General features: G+C 38.9%; 2 non-coding genes across 2 annotated transcripts; one reads left to right on the top strand and one right to left on the bottom strand.

The window, feature by feature from the left end:
• Positions 1-3,806: 3,806 nt before the first annotated feature.
• LOC148548030 (small nucleolar RNA R71) lies at positions 3,807-3,914 on the bottom strand. The gene has a single exon (XR_015897536.1). It is a non-coding gene; the product is annotated as a small nucleolar RNA R71 (small nucleolar RNA).
• A 9,619-nt stretch (positions 3,915-13,533) lies between these two features.
• Positions 13,534-13,640, top strand: LOC148548029 (small nucleolar RNA R71). The gene has a single exon (XR_015897552.1). It is a non-coding gene; the product is annotated as a small nucleolar RNA R71 (small nucleolar RNA).
• Positions 13,641-14,739: the final 1,099 nt, after the last annotated feature.

The raw sequence follows: 14,739 nt of genomic DNA, 5'->3' as shown, positions 1-14,739 counted from the left end.
CGTTTAACTCCAAAAAGAGTCTCTACACATGAAAGCTCAATGCTCAGTCCAAGCACACACCAAGTGGGCCCGGAAGTGGATTTCTACATCATTTACTTATCTTATGTAACCCTAGCTACTAGTTTAGTATAAAAACTACTTTTAGTGATTTATTTTAAATCTCTGGTTAATCTTTTGAATAATTTTATGTTCAGAGATCACGTTTAAGGGGGGCTGGCCATTCAGCCATGCCTTGACCTCCATCACTTATGTATTTTCAATGGTAGAGTTTCTACACACCATATATTAAGGTGTGAAGCTCCGCTGTTCGTCATGAATTAATGCAAAGTACTATTATTTTTCTATTCAATTCAAGCTTATTCTTATTCTAAGATATTCATTCGCACCCAAGAACAAGATGAATGTGATGATTATGTGACACTCATCACCATTCTCACTTATGAACGCGTACCTGACAAACACTTCCGTTCTACATGAAAACAAGCTTGAATGCATATCTCTTAGCCTCTTGGTTCACGATCAGAGTCTTCGTGGTATAGGCTAGAATTATTGGCAGCCATTCTTGAGATCCAGAAAGTCTAAACCTTGTCTGTGATATTCCGAGTAGGATATGGGAAAAGATGAATGTGACAAGCTTCAAACTCGCGAGTGTTGGGCGTAGTGACAGACGCAAAAGGATCAATGGATCCTATTCCAACATGATCGAGAACCGACAGATGATTAGCCGTGCGGTGACAGTGCATTTGGACCATTTTCACTGAGAGGACGGACGGTAGCCATTGACAACGGTGACCCCCCAACATATAGCTTGGCATGGAAAGGAGTATGAATGATTGGATGAAAGCAATAGGAAAGCAGAGGTTCAGAAGGAACAAAAGCAACTCCATACGCTTATCTGAAATTCTCACCAATGAATTACATAAGTATTTCTATCCTATTTTATATTTTAATTATATTTTAATTATCAAATCTCCATAACTATTTGAATCCGCCTGACTGAGATTTACAAGGTGACCATAGCTTGCTTCAAGCCGACAATCTCTGTGGGATCGACCCTTACTCACGTAAGGTTTATTACTTGGACGACCCAATGTACTTGCTGGTTAGTTGTGAGAAGTTGTGAAAAAGAATTAAGATTATGAACATGCGCACCAAGTTTTTGGCGCCGTTGATGGGGAACAAACAATCACGATTTCGTGCACCAAGTTTTTGGCGCCGTTGGCAGGGAACAAACAATCACGATTTCGTGCACCAAGTTTTTGGCGCCGTTGCCAGGGAACAAACAATCACGATTTCGTGCACCAAGTTTTTGGCGCCGTTGCCGGGGATTGTTCGAGTTTGGACAACTGACGGTTCATCTTGTTGTTCAGATTAGGTAATTTTATTTTAATTTTAAGTTTTTGTTTGTATTCTTTTTATTTTCGAAAAATTTTCAAAAAAAAAAAAATTATTCTATGGCTTCAGAATTTTTAAGAATGAATTCTAGAGTTTCATGAGATATGTTGAATCTTGGCTGGCTGTTAAGCCATGTCTAATCTTTTGGACCGAGGTTTTAACTATCCTTAGAAGAGCTTCTTTGTCTTTCTCAGCAAATTAGCTATTGTATGTAATGATCTGCTAAAGCTTGGCTGGCCATTGGCCATGTCTAGTGTTTTGGACCGGAGCTTTCACTGAAAGCTTGGTTGGCTAGTAAGCCATGTCTAATTCCTAGACCGGAGTTTTAGACTAACATTGCATGATTCCTGGAATTCTCATTAGAAATTTTGAAATCCTTATTTTTCTTTTTCCAATTAATTTTTTCGAAAAAAATCCAAAAAAAAAAATTAATAAAATCATAAAACCAAAAATAATTTTATGTTTCTTGTTTGAGTCTAGTGTCAATTATTAAGTTTGGTGTCAATTGCATGTCTTTATTCTTCTTGTATTTTTTGAAAGTGTGTTCATGTGTTCTTCATGATCTTCAAGTTGTTCTTGATGATCTTCTTTGTTTGATCTTTGCATTTTCATGTTTTATGTCTTTTCTTGTTTTTCATATGTATTTTCAATTTGTTAGTGTCTAAAGTTTGAAAATTTCTAAGTTTCGTGTCTTGCATATTTTTCTTTTCTTAAAAATTTTCAAAAATAAGTTCTTGGTGTTCATCTTGACATACAAAGTGTTCTTGGTGTTCATCTTGACATTCAAAGTGTTCTTGCATGCATTGTGTGTTTTAATTCAATTTTTATGTCTTGTGTCTTTTTTTGTGTTTTTCTCTCTCCTCATTAAAAATTTAAAAATAAAAAAAAATATCTTTCCCTTATTCTCTCATAAATTTTCGAAAATTTGAGTTGACTTTTTTAAAAACTTTTAAAAAATTTAGTTGTTTCTTTTTAGCCAAGTCAAAATTTTCAATTTAAAAATCCTATCTTTTCAAAACTTTTTCAAAAATCAAATCTTTTTCAATTTTCTTCTTAATATTTTCGAAAATTTCAAAATAATTTTCAAAAATCTTTTTCTTATTTTTGTTTCATATTTTCGAATTCATTGCAAACTTTTAATATTGATTCAAAAATCTCAAGTTGTTACTTGCCTATTAAGAAAAGTTCAATCTTTAAATTTTAAAATCCTATCTTTTAGTTTCTTGTTTGTCAAGTAATCAACTTTAATTTTCAAAAATCAAATCTTTTTAATATCCTTTTTAAATCTTTTTCAAATTAAATTTCAATCATATCTTTTTCAATTTCAATCATATCTTTTTCAAAATCAATTTCAAAATCTTTTCTAACTTCTCACCCTTTAAAATTTGATTTTCAAATCTTTTTCAATTAACCACTTAACTTTTTTGTTTGATTTTAAAAGTTTCTATTTCAATCATATCTTTTTCAAAACCACCTAACTAAATTTCTCTCTCTAATTTTCTAAAACTCTTCCCCATTTTTTCAAAATCTCTTTTTAATTAACTATTTGTTTTAAATTTTAATTTAATTTAATTCTATTTTCCTTCTTAATTTTCAAATGCTAACTAAATTTTAAAATAAAAACAAAACTATTTTTCCTTTTAGTTTAAATTAAATTCGAATTTTCTTCCCCCTCTCTCATCTCCTTCTATTTATTTATTCATCTACTAACACTTCTCTTCCACCCAAAATTCGAACTCCATCTTCTTCTCTGTGTTCGAGTTTTTCTCTTCCCCTTCTTCTATTCTCCTATTCTTCTACTTACATAAGGAATCTCTATACTGTGACATAGAGGATTCTATGTTTTCTATTCTGTTATCTTCCTTTTTCATATGAGCAGGAACAAGGATAAGAACATTCTTGTTGAAGCTGATCCTGAACCTGAAAGGACTCTGAAGAGGAAGCTAAGGGAAGCTAAAGCACAACTCTCTAGAGAGAACTTGACAGAAATTTTTAAAAAAGAGGGAGACATGGCCGAACCTAATAACAATGATGGAGATGCAAGGAAGATGCTTGGTGACTTTATTGCACCCTCTTCCAACTTCTATGGAAGAAGCATCTCACTTCCTGAGATTGGAGCAAACAATTTTGAGCTTAAGCCTTAATTAGTTTCTCTAATGTAGCAGAATTGCAAGTTTCATGGACTTTCAATGGAAGATCCTCATCAGTTTTTAGCTGAATTCTTGCAAATCTGTGACACTGTCAAGACCAATGGAGTTGATCCTGAGGTCTACAGGCTTATGCTTTTCCCTTTTGCTGTAAGAGACAGAGCTAGAACATGGTTGGATTCACAACCTAAGGATAGCCTGAACTCTTGGGATAAGCTGGTCAGTGCTTTCCTGGCCAAATTCTTTCCTCCTCAAAAGATGAGCAAGCTTAGAGTGGAAATCCAAACCTTCAGACAGAAGGAAGGAGAATCCCTCTATGAAGCTTGGGAAAGATATAAGCAATTAATCAAAAGGTGTCCTACTGACATGCTTCCAGAATGGAGCATCATAAGTATATTCTATGATGGTCTGTCTGAGTTGTCAAAAATGTTATTAGACCATTCTGCAGGAGGATCTCTTCACGTGAAAACCCCTGCAGAAGCTCAGGAACTCATTGAAATGGTTGCAAATAACTAGTTCATGTACACCTCTGAGAGGAATCCTGTGAACAATGGACGCCTCAGAAGAAGGGAGTTCTTGAAATTGATACTCTGAATGCCATATTGGCTCAGAATAAAATATTGACTCAGCAAGTCAATATGATTTCTCAGAGTCTGAATGGATTGCAAGCTGCATCCAACAGTACTAAAGAAGCATCTTCTGAAGAAGAAGCTTATGATCCAGAGAACCCTGCAATAGCAGAGGTAAATTACATGGGAGAACCCTATGGAAATACCTATAATCCTTCATGGAGAAATAGGTTTAGCAATAGCAAGCCTTTTCCATCATCTTCTCAGCAACAGACAGAGAATTCTGAACAGAGCCATTCTGGCCTGGCAACCATAGTCTCTGATCTATCCAAGACCACACTAAGTTTCATGAATGAAACAAGGTCCTCCATTAGAAATTTGGAGGCACAGGTGGGTCAGCTGAGTAAGAGGATTACTAAAACTTCTCCCAGTACTCTCCCAAGCAATACAGAAGAAAATCCCAAGAGAGAATGCAAGGCCATAACCTTACTTGGTGTAGCCGAATGCCCAGAGGAGGAGGAGGACGTGAATCCCAGTGAGGAAGACCTCTTGGGATGTCCTCTGGATAGAAAGGAGTTCTCCTTTGAGGAACCAAAGGAATCTGAGGCTCATACAGAGACCCTAGAGATTCCATTGAACCTCTTTCTGCCATTCATGAGCTCTGATGAATACTCTTCCTCTAAAGAGGATGAAGACATCACTGAAAAGCAAGTTGCTAAGTATCTAGGAGAAATCATGAAGCTGAATGCCAAGTTATTTGGTACTGAGACTTGGGAGGATGAACCTCCCTTGTTAACCAATGAACTGAATGCATTAATGAGGCAGACATTACCTCAGAAGAAACCGGATCCCGAAAAATTCTTCATACCTTGTACCATAGCCACCATGACCTTTGAGAAGGCTCTATGTGACCTAGGGTCAGGGATAAACCTCATGCCCCTCTCTGTAATGGAGAAACTGGGAATCTTTGAGGTACAAGCCGCAAAAATCTCATTAGAGATGGCAGACAAATCAATGAAACAGGCTTATGGATTAGTAGAGGACGTGCTAGTGAAGGTTGAAGGCCTTTACATCCCTGCTAATTTCATAATCCTAGACACTGGGAAGGATGAGGATGAATCCATCATCCTTGGCAGACCCTTCCTAGCCACAGCAAAGGCTGTGATTGATGTTGACAGAGGAGAGTTGGTCCTTCAGTTGAATGAGGACTACCTTGTATTTAAGACTCAAGGTTCTCCTTCTGTAGCCATGGAGAGAAAGCATGAAAAGCTTCTCTCAGAACAGAGTCAAACAAAACCCCCACATTCAAACTCTAAGTTTGGTGTTGAGAGGCCATAGCCAAACTCTAAGTTTGGTGTTAAGAGGCCCCAACCTTGCTCTGATTATCTGTGAAGCTCCATGAGAGCTCACTGCCAAGCTATTGACATTAAAAAAGTGCTTGTTGGGAAGCAACCCAATGTTATTTAATTATATCTATTTATTTTCCATTACTATTTTATGTTTTCTTTAGGTTGATGATCATGTGAAGTCACAAAAACTACTAAAAAATCAAAAATAGAATGAAAAATAGCATTAAAAATAGCTCACCCTGGAGGAAGAGCTTACTGGCGTTTAAACGCCAGTAAGAAGCATCAAACTGGCGTTTAACGCCAGAAAGAAGCATCAAGCTGGCATTAAACGCCAGAAACAAGCACCAGACTGGCTTGTAACACCAGAACAGAGCATGGAATTGGCGTTTAACACCAAGAATGGGAGAAAAGCTGGCGTTAAACGCCAGAAACAAGCAGCAACCTGGCGTTTAACGCCAGACATGTATTCTAAGGGCGTTTTGCACGCCTAAATGGAGCAGGGATGCTAAGTCCTTGACCCCTCAGGATTTGTGAACCCCATAGGATCCCCACCTACCCCACCTCTCTTCTTCTCTCCTCCTCACACCTTTCTATAAGACTCTTCCCCAAAATAACCTCCACCAATCACCTCCATTACTCCTCCAAAATCATCATACAACCCACCTACACCCACCCACTCAAATTCAAACCATCACTCCTTCCTTTTCACACATCATAACCACTCATACCTCTCCATCTCATCTATTTTCTTCTTCTTCTACTCCCTCTTCTCTTCTTTTTGCTCGAGGACGAGCAAACCTTCTAAGTTTGGTGTTGTAAAAGCATTACTTTTTGTTTTTTCATAACCATCAATGGCACCTAAGGCCAGAGAAACCTCAAGAAAGGGGAAAGGGAAGGCAAAATCTTCCACCTCTGAGTCATGGTAGATGGAGAGATTCATCTCAAAAGCTCATCACTAAGAAAAGGATGGAGCAAACAAGAGAGCCCACTTATGGACCTCAACAAGAGTATGAGGAAATTCTTCACCATGAAATCCCTGAGATGCCTCAGGGGATGCACTTTCCTCCACAAAACTATTGGGAGCAAATTAACACCTCCTTAGGAGAATTAAGTTCAAACATGGGACAACTAAGGATGGAGCACCAAGAGCACTCCATCATTCTCCATGAGATTAGAGAAGATCAAAGGGCTATGAGGGAGGAGCAACAAAGGCAAGGAAGAGACATAGAGGAGCTCAAGAATACCATTGGGTCTTCAAGAGGAAGAAGATGCCACCCTCACTAAGGTGGACCCGTTCCTTAATCTCCTTGTTCTTATTTTTCTGTTTTTCGGTTTTTGAGCCTTATGTTTTATTTATGTTTGTGTTTGTATTACATGATCATTAGTGTTTAAGTGTCTATATCTTAAAGCTATGAATGTCCTATGAATCCATCACCTCTCTTAAATGAAAAATGTTCTAAAAACAAAAGAACAAGAAGTACATGATTTTGAATTCATCCTTGAAATTAGTTTAACTATTTTGATTTGGTGGCAATACTTTTTGTTTTTCGAATGAATGCTTGAACAGTGCATATGTCTTTTGAATTTGTTGTTTATGAATGTTAAAATTGTTGGCTCTTGAAAGAATGAGGAAAAAGGAGAAATGTTATTGATAATCTAAAAAATCATAAAATTGATTCTTGAAGCAAGAAAAAGTAGTGAATACAAAAGCTTGCAAAAAAAAAGAAGAAAAGAAAAATGGCGAAAAAAAAGAAAGAAAAAGAAAGAAAAAGAAAAAGCAAGCAGAAAAAGCCAAAAGCTCTTAAAACCAAAAGGCAAGAGCAAAAAGCCAGTAACCCTTTAAACCAAAAGGCAAGGGTAAAAAGGATCCAAGGCTTTGAGCATCAGTGGATAGGAGGGCCCAAGGGAATAAAATCCTGGCCTACGCGGCTAAACCAAGCTGTCCCTAACCATGTGCTTGTGGCGTGAAGGTGTCAAGTGAAAACTTGAGACTGAGCGGTTAAAGTCGAGGTCCAAAGAAAAAAGAGTGTGCTTAAGAACCCTGGACACCTCTAACTGGGGACTCTAGCAAAGATGAGTCACAATCTGAAAAGGTTCACCCAGTTATGTGTCTGTGGCATTTATGTATCCGGTGGCAATACTGGAAAACAAAGTGCTTAGGGCCACGGCCAAGACTCATAAAGTAGTTGTGTTCAATAATCAACATACTGAACTAGGAGAATCAATAACACTATCTAAATTCTAAGTTCCTATAGATGCCAATCATTCTGAACTTCAAATGATGAAGTGAGATGCCAAAACTATTCAGAGGCAAAAAGCTACTAGTCCCGCTCATCTGATTGGAGCTAAGTTTCATTGATGGTTCGGAATTTATAGTATATTCTCTTCTTTTTATCCTAATTGATTTTCAGTTGCTTGGGGACAAGCAACAATTTATGTTTGGTGTTGTGATGAGCGGATAATTTATATGCTTTTTGGCATTGTTTTTACATAGTTTTTAGTATACTTTAGTTACTTTTTATTATATTTTTATTAGTTTTCATTCAAAAATCACATTTCTGGACATTACTATGAGTTTGTGTGTTTTTCTGTGATTTCAGGTATTTTCTAGCTGAAATTGAGGGACTTGAGCAAAAATCTGATTCAGAGGCTGAAGAAGGACTGCAGATGCTGTTGGATTCTGACCTGCCTGCACTCGAAGTGGATTTTCTGGAGCTACAGAAATCCAATTGGTGCGCTCTTAATTGCATTGGAAAGTAGACATCCAGGGCTTTCCCGAGTTTTCACGACCCAAACTGGCATTCAAACGCCAACTTCCTGCCCTATTCTGGAGTTAAACGCCAGAAACAGGTTGCAAACCAGAGTTAAACGCCAGAAACAGGCTACAACCTGGCGTTTAACTCCAAAAAGAGTCTCTATACATGAAAGCTCAATGTTCAACCCAAGCACACACAAGTGGACCCGGAAGTAGATTTCTACATCATTTACTTATCTTATGTAACCTTAGCTACTAGTTTAGTATAAAAACTACTTTTAGTGATTTATTTTACTTCTCTGGTTAATCTTTTGAATAATTTTATTTTCAGAGATCACGTTTAAGGGGGGCTGGCCATTCGGCCATGCCTTGACCTCCATCACTTATGTATTTTCAACAGTAGAGTTTCTACACACCATAGATTAAGGTGTGAAGCTCTGCTGTTCCTCATGAATTAATGCAAAGTACTATTGTTTTCTATTCAATTCAAGCTTATTCTTATTCTAAGATATTCATTCACACCCAAGAACATGATGAATGTGATGATTATGTGACACTCATCACCATTCTCACTTATAAACGCGTACCTGACAAATACTTCCGTTCTACATGAAAACAAGCTTGAATGCATATCTCTTAGCCTTCTGGTTCACGATCAGAGTCTTCGTGGTATATGCTAGAATTATTGGCGACCATTCTTGAGATCCGGAAAGTCTAAACCTTGTCTATGGTATTCCGAGTAGGATCTGGGAAGGGATAACTGTGACGAGCTTCAAACTCGCGAGTGTTGGGCGTAGTGACAAACGCAAAAGGATCAATGGATCCTATTCCAACATGATCGAGAATTGACAGATGATTAGCCGTGCGGTGACAGTGCATTTGGACCATTTTCCCTGAGAAGACGGACGGTAGCCATTGACAACGGTGACCCTCCCAACATACAGCTTGCCATGGAAAGGAGTATGAATGATTGGATGAAAGCAATGGGAAAGCAGAGGTTCAGAAGGAACAAAAGCAATTCCATACGCTTATCTGAAATTCTCACCAATGAATTACATAAGTATTTCTATCCTATTTTATATTTTAATTATATTTTAATTATCAAATCTCCATAACCATTTGAATCCGCCTGACTGAGATTTACAAGGTGACCATAGCTTACTTCAAGCCGACAATCTCTGTGGGATCGACCCTTACTCACGTAAAGTTTATTACTTGGACGACCCAGTGCACTTGCTGGTTAGTCGTGCGAAGTTGTGAAAAAGAATTAAGAATATGAACGTGCGCACCAAGTTTTTGGCACCGTTGATGGGAAACAAACAATCACGATTTCGTGCACCACGCACACAGGCCGTTTCCTCGCTCTCACCAAAGGGGCTTGCAATTGGTGTGCGGACGCACACGTCTGTGTGACCGCACAGATGAAGCATGAAAGGAAACGTGTGCGTACGCACACAGCTTTGCGCACGCATAGATCACAGGAAACAGGGCAGCACGCATGCACAAGCTGTGCTGGCGCTGCGACCAGAGGGCATATCAAGGTGTGTGTAGACGCACAGGCTTGTGCGGCCGCACAGATGGCGAAAAACACAGTTTTGTGCGCGCGTACAGCATGGTGTGCACGCACAGATGCCCTGTTTCAGAAAACTTTTTTCTCTTCAAAACTAAGGTTCCTACCCTTAGCATATCAACATACTAACCCCAAATCATTCAAACTAGCACAAATTCATAATCCACAAGCAATTCAACTTATTCAACTCAAAATCATCAAACCAAACCTAAGCTAATAATCATATCTCAAAAAAAATAAATGATTCAAAAAGCTATAAACAAAAGATAAAGTTGGAACAATGTTACCATGGTGGGTTGTCTTCCACCAAGCACTTTGGTTTAGAGTCCTAAGTTGGACTTGCATGGCTTCATTGGTCACTTAGAAACTTCTCCAAGGAGGAAAATCTCCAACTCATTGGCATTCTTGGGTTGAGTATGATCCTTTGAATTTGACTTCTCGGCAATATCCTCTTCTTTTTGCTTCTTGCCATCCTCAATCACTTGATCTTCAACTATGTCACATCCAAAGATAGAATAGGCTTCAAGAACGGGTTTGTTGGACTCCTCCAAAGTGAACTTGACTAACTTGTAGTTGGACTCAAAATAATAGACTCCCGAATGTGCATCCAGCTTGAACCGGGCCGTCTTCAAGAATGGCCTTCCAAGGAGTATGGATGATGGCTTGTTTGAGTCAATGGGAGGGGACTCCAAAATGTGAAAATCAACTAGGAAGAGTAATCCTTGGATGTTAACTAGGATATTTTCTGCAATCCCCACAACTGATACAATGCTCTTATCGGCTAACACAAATCTCGCCCCGGACCTCTTTAGGGGTGACAAGTTCAATCTTTCATAAATGGGAAGTGGCATAATGCTTACGCACGCCGCCAAATCACACATACAATCCATGAACTTCATCCCACCAATCAAACAAGTAACCAAACATGGGCCGGGATCATTACATTTTTCAGGAAGTAAAGAAGAGATTGAATCATCTATCGGCTTTTTGTTGAGGTCGCCAAGCTTGTCTTTGTGAGTGCAAACAACCTTGAGGAGCTTGACATATTTTGGCACTTGTTGAATGGCTTGAGAGAGAGGGACGGTAACTTCAACCTTCTTAAACACTTCCACCATGTTGGGCTCAAGTTCTTTTTGCTTCTTGCAAAAGTTGGGAATGGGATGGGCGTAGGCTCTTCAAGCAAAGTCTTTCACTTTGGCTCCTTGACCTTGGGTGGTTCCTCCTCGCCTTTGTCAATATTTTCATCTTCACCCCTCATCACCTCCACTTCATCTCCTACTTCCTCATTGTTTGTCTCCTCACTCAACTTTGTAGGTATGGCAACATTCTTATCCAGTTTAGTACCACTTCTAAGAGTAAAGGCATTTATGCTTCCCTTAGGGTTGGATTGAGGTTGAGAGGGTAAACTACTGGAGATTGAAGCTTGTTAGGTGTTTTGTGTGGCTTGAAGAGGGAGAGTTAAACGGGAAAGTGCTTCAGCTATCGTAGCCATATATGCCTCTTATTTCTTATGAAACTCCCGTTGCTCTTGCATGAAGGTGTGAATGGTGTCATTCATGTGAGGTTGATTGGAGGGAAGGGCTTGGTTGACTTGAGGAGGGTTAGACCTACTATTTGGGTGTTGATACTTCACTTGAGGTTGAGATTGTGGTGGTTGTTGGTATTGTGGTTGACCTTGGGGATGTTGATGGTAGTAGGCTTGCGCCTTTTGGTTGGGTTGAGCTTGAAGAGCTTGGTTCCACATTTGGTTTGAATTATCCTTCCACCCTTGGTGTTGATTGCCTCCATGTTGGTAGGATCCTTGATTGTAATTGGGCCTTTGTAGGTAGGGATTGGCTACCGCCAATGTAGTGTCCTCTTGGAGTTGAGGGCACTCATCGGTGTAATGAGTATTACAAGCACAAACACCACATATTATTGATGGTCCTTCGATCCTTAGAGGTTGAGGTGGAGCGTTTATCAAATCTTGAAGAATTTGTTGCCCTTGGGTGATTTGCCTCAACAAAATTGTCATCTCACCGAGGGTCTTGGTCAAAATAGCATCTCCGGATGGAGAAACTTCACTCACAGATTTTGGTTATAGACTCCTTGCCCTTGAGTGTTGAGTTGAGTCCGCTAAGTCTGATATAACTTCCCATGCTTCCGCGGAAGTCTTGTTTTTGGTCAGTGATCCTTGATAAACCCCATATTTAGGGTTTATCTTGTGCTTGATTTAGGTGATTTTATGAACTTTTGCCCACATTTATTTAATGAAATAGCATGGTTTCATGATTGTCTCCTAATTTGTGCTTAAGTGTGAAAACGTGCTTTCTTAGGCCCTTAATTGTTGATTTTAATTCACCTTTGATTCTACTAGATGCCTTGATGTGTTTGCTAGTGATTTCAGGATTGAAAAGGCTAAGAATGGATCAAAGGAATTGAGAGAAAAGCATGCAAAGTGGAGAAATCATGAAAAGCCAAAGATTTGAAAAACGCCCATGGATGCGTGCGCGCACTATGCGCCTACGCGCGGATCGCGAAATGCTCCATGGATGCATACGCGCACTGTATGCGTACGCGCTGAAGGCCGCACGTGATTTTTAAAGAGAACTCGTGACTGGCGATTTCGGAGGGTTTTTGGCCCCACTTGGAGCTGAGTTTTTGGCGGGAAAAGCTTTAAAAGACCAAGGATTAAAGGGGAACACATCATTCACACATAAAGAGCTCATTCATTCACATTAAGATTAGTTTAATGTTAGTTTTAGAGAGAGAATCTCTCACTTCTCTCTAGGATTAGGATTAGGATTAGGATTAGGTTTAGTTCTTAGATCTAGTTTTTAATTCATGCCTTCTTCTACTTCTACTCTTCAGTTCCTTGTTGTTACATTCACCATTCTTCTATTCTTTTGTTGTAATTTCCTTTATGTTGTTTCTATGCTTTATTATAGATCTACTCTTGCTTCGTCTACTTTTCTTTCAATTCAATTTGAGGTAATTCATAATAATTGAGTTTCTTTTGCTTGTTGTCATTAATTTCTTGCAATAATTGTGTTAGATATCATTGTTATTGTCAATTTACTTTGCTTTTTCTTTATGCCTTCCAAGTGTTTGATGAAATGCTTGGTTGGATTTTAGTGTAGATTTTGTTCCTCTTGGCCTAGGTAGAGTAATTAGTGACGCTTGAGTTATCTAATTCCTTTGTTGATTGACACTTAGAAGTTGCTAATTGATTTGGATACCACTAAAGCTAGTCTATCCCTTGGGAGTTGGCTAGGACTTGTGGAATCAAGTTGATTCATCTACTTGACTTTCCTCCATGGTTAGAGGTTAACTAAGTGGTAGCAATGGACAATTGTGATCACAATTGAGGAGGATAACTAGGATAGGACTTCTAGTTCTCATAACCTTGCCAAGAACTTTCATAGTTGTTAGTTTGTTTTCATTGCCATTTACCTTTCATGTCTAATATCTTAAAAACCCCAAACATACCTCATAACCAATAGCAAGACTTATCGTAATTCCTAGGGAGACTGACTCGAGGTTTAAATACTTTGGTTCATAATTTTAGGGGTTTGTACTTGTGACAAACAATCTTTTGTATGAAAGGATTATTGTTTGGTTTAGAAACTATACTTGCAACAAGAATTCATTAGGAAATTCTAAACCGTCAAAAATCCCGTTCATCAATCCTCCACTTGTGGCATCTAAGAGAAGCTTGTCTTGGTGGTGCATTCCTTGACAAAAATAACTGATAAGAACCAACTCGTCAATACGGTGGTGAGGGCAAGCCTCCAGTAACTTCTTGAATCTCTCCCAGTATTCATACAAAGTCTCCCCATCTTGTTGCACAATGCAAGAGATTTCTCATTGCAGCTTGTCTGTTTTCTGAGGAGGGTAGAACTTTTCCAAAAGTTCTTTACGCAACAAGTCCCAATTGGATCTGACTTCTCCCAGTTGAGTATAAAACCACTCTTTCGCTTTTCCCTCCAAAGAAAAAGGGAAAGCGAAGACCAACACCGCAGCTTCATCTGCCCCATGTCTTCTCGCAATTGCGCATACAACTTGGAAATCCTTTAGATGCTTCAGAGGGTCTTTCCCGGGTAGTCCATTGTATTTGGGGAGCAAGTTTATCGTACCGAACTTGAGCTCAAAATTTGGGTCCAAAGCCGGATACAGAATTTGAAACGGTTGCAAGTTAAGATTAGGAGCTCCGGCCTCCTTCAAGGTGATTCTTCGAGGTGGGTCCGCCATGACGGTGTCACCTAAGTCACTCAAAGAGATTTTAGTACTCTCCACAGATTAATATATGGTCTCCTCGTTGATTGGAGAATGATGGTCACGGATTGGTGGTGATAGTGAATTGGAGTGCTCCTCAAGGGAGCCCAATTCACTATTCATAAAAGCTAGCCGGCGCCGAGCTTGCCTTATACGAGTTAAAGGTCTTTCAATTTTCGGATCAAAAGTGGCCAAGCTCGGGTCTGAAAGCATGCAATTATGAAAAGCAAAACAAAAATAGGCAAGTAAACAAGAACCAACCTAACAATCAACAACTACTAAGGCTAACTAAAGAGAAAAGTAGTATCTACAATTAGTGCCAAGTAGCAAACCAAAATCATGTATTCACACTATTCACATATTTACAACAACCAAAATTAGAGCACTCATTGCACTTAAAGTGATTTCCCCGGCAATGGCGCCAAAATTTGACGGACGACTAAATGACACGAGTTTGGACTTTCGCACTAGAATAAGATTGACGTTGCAAGTATAGTCCAGATCCAACAATTAGTCGTCAGTCAAAATGCAAATTTAAAAGATAGTCACAATTCAAAACCAATTTAATACCGAGAGTATTTGACTCCCGAGTCGTCTCCCAAGGAACACTTGAGGACAATGAGTGTACAATTCCGGTTGTAGTGATCAAGGGGTTGTCAATGAAGAAATAAACATATAAAGCAATAAAAGAACGTGCAAA

Source organism: Arachis ipaensis, chromosome B8 (assembly GCF_059453495.1).
Source record: "Arachis ipaensis isolate K30076 ecotype BB chromosome B8, ASM5945349v1, whole genome shotgun sequence".
NCBI lineage: Eukaryota > Viridiplantae > Streptophyta > Magnoliopsida > Fabales > Fabaceae > Arachis > Arachis ipaensis.
This window is presented reverse-complemented; position numbering and strand designations above follow the sequence as displayed.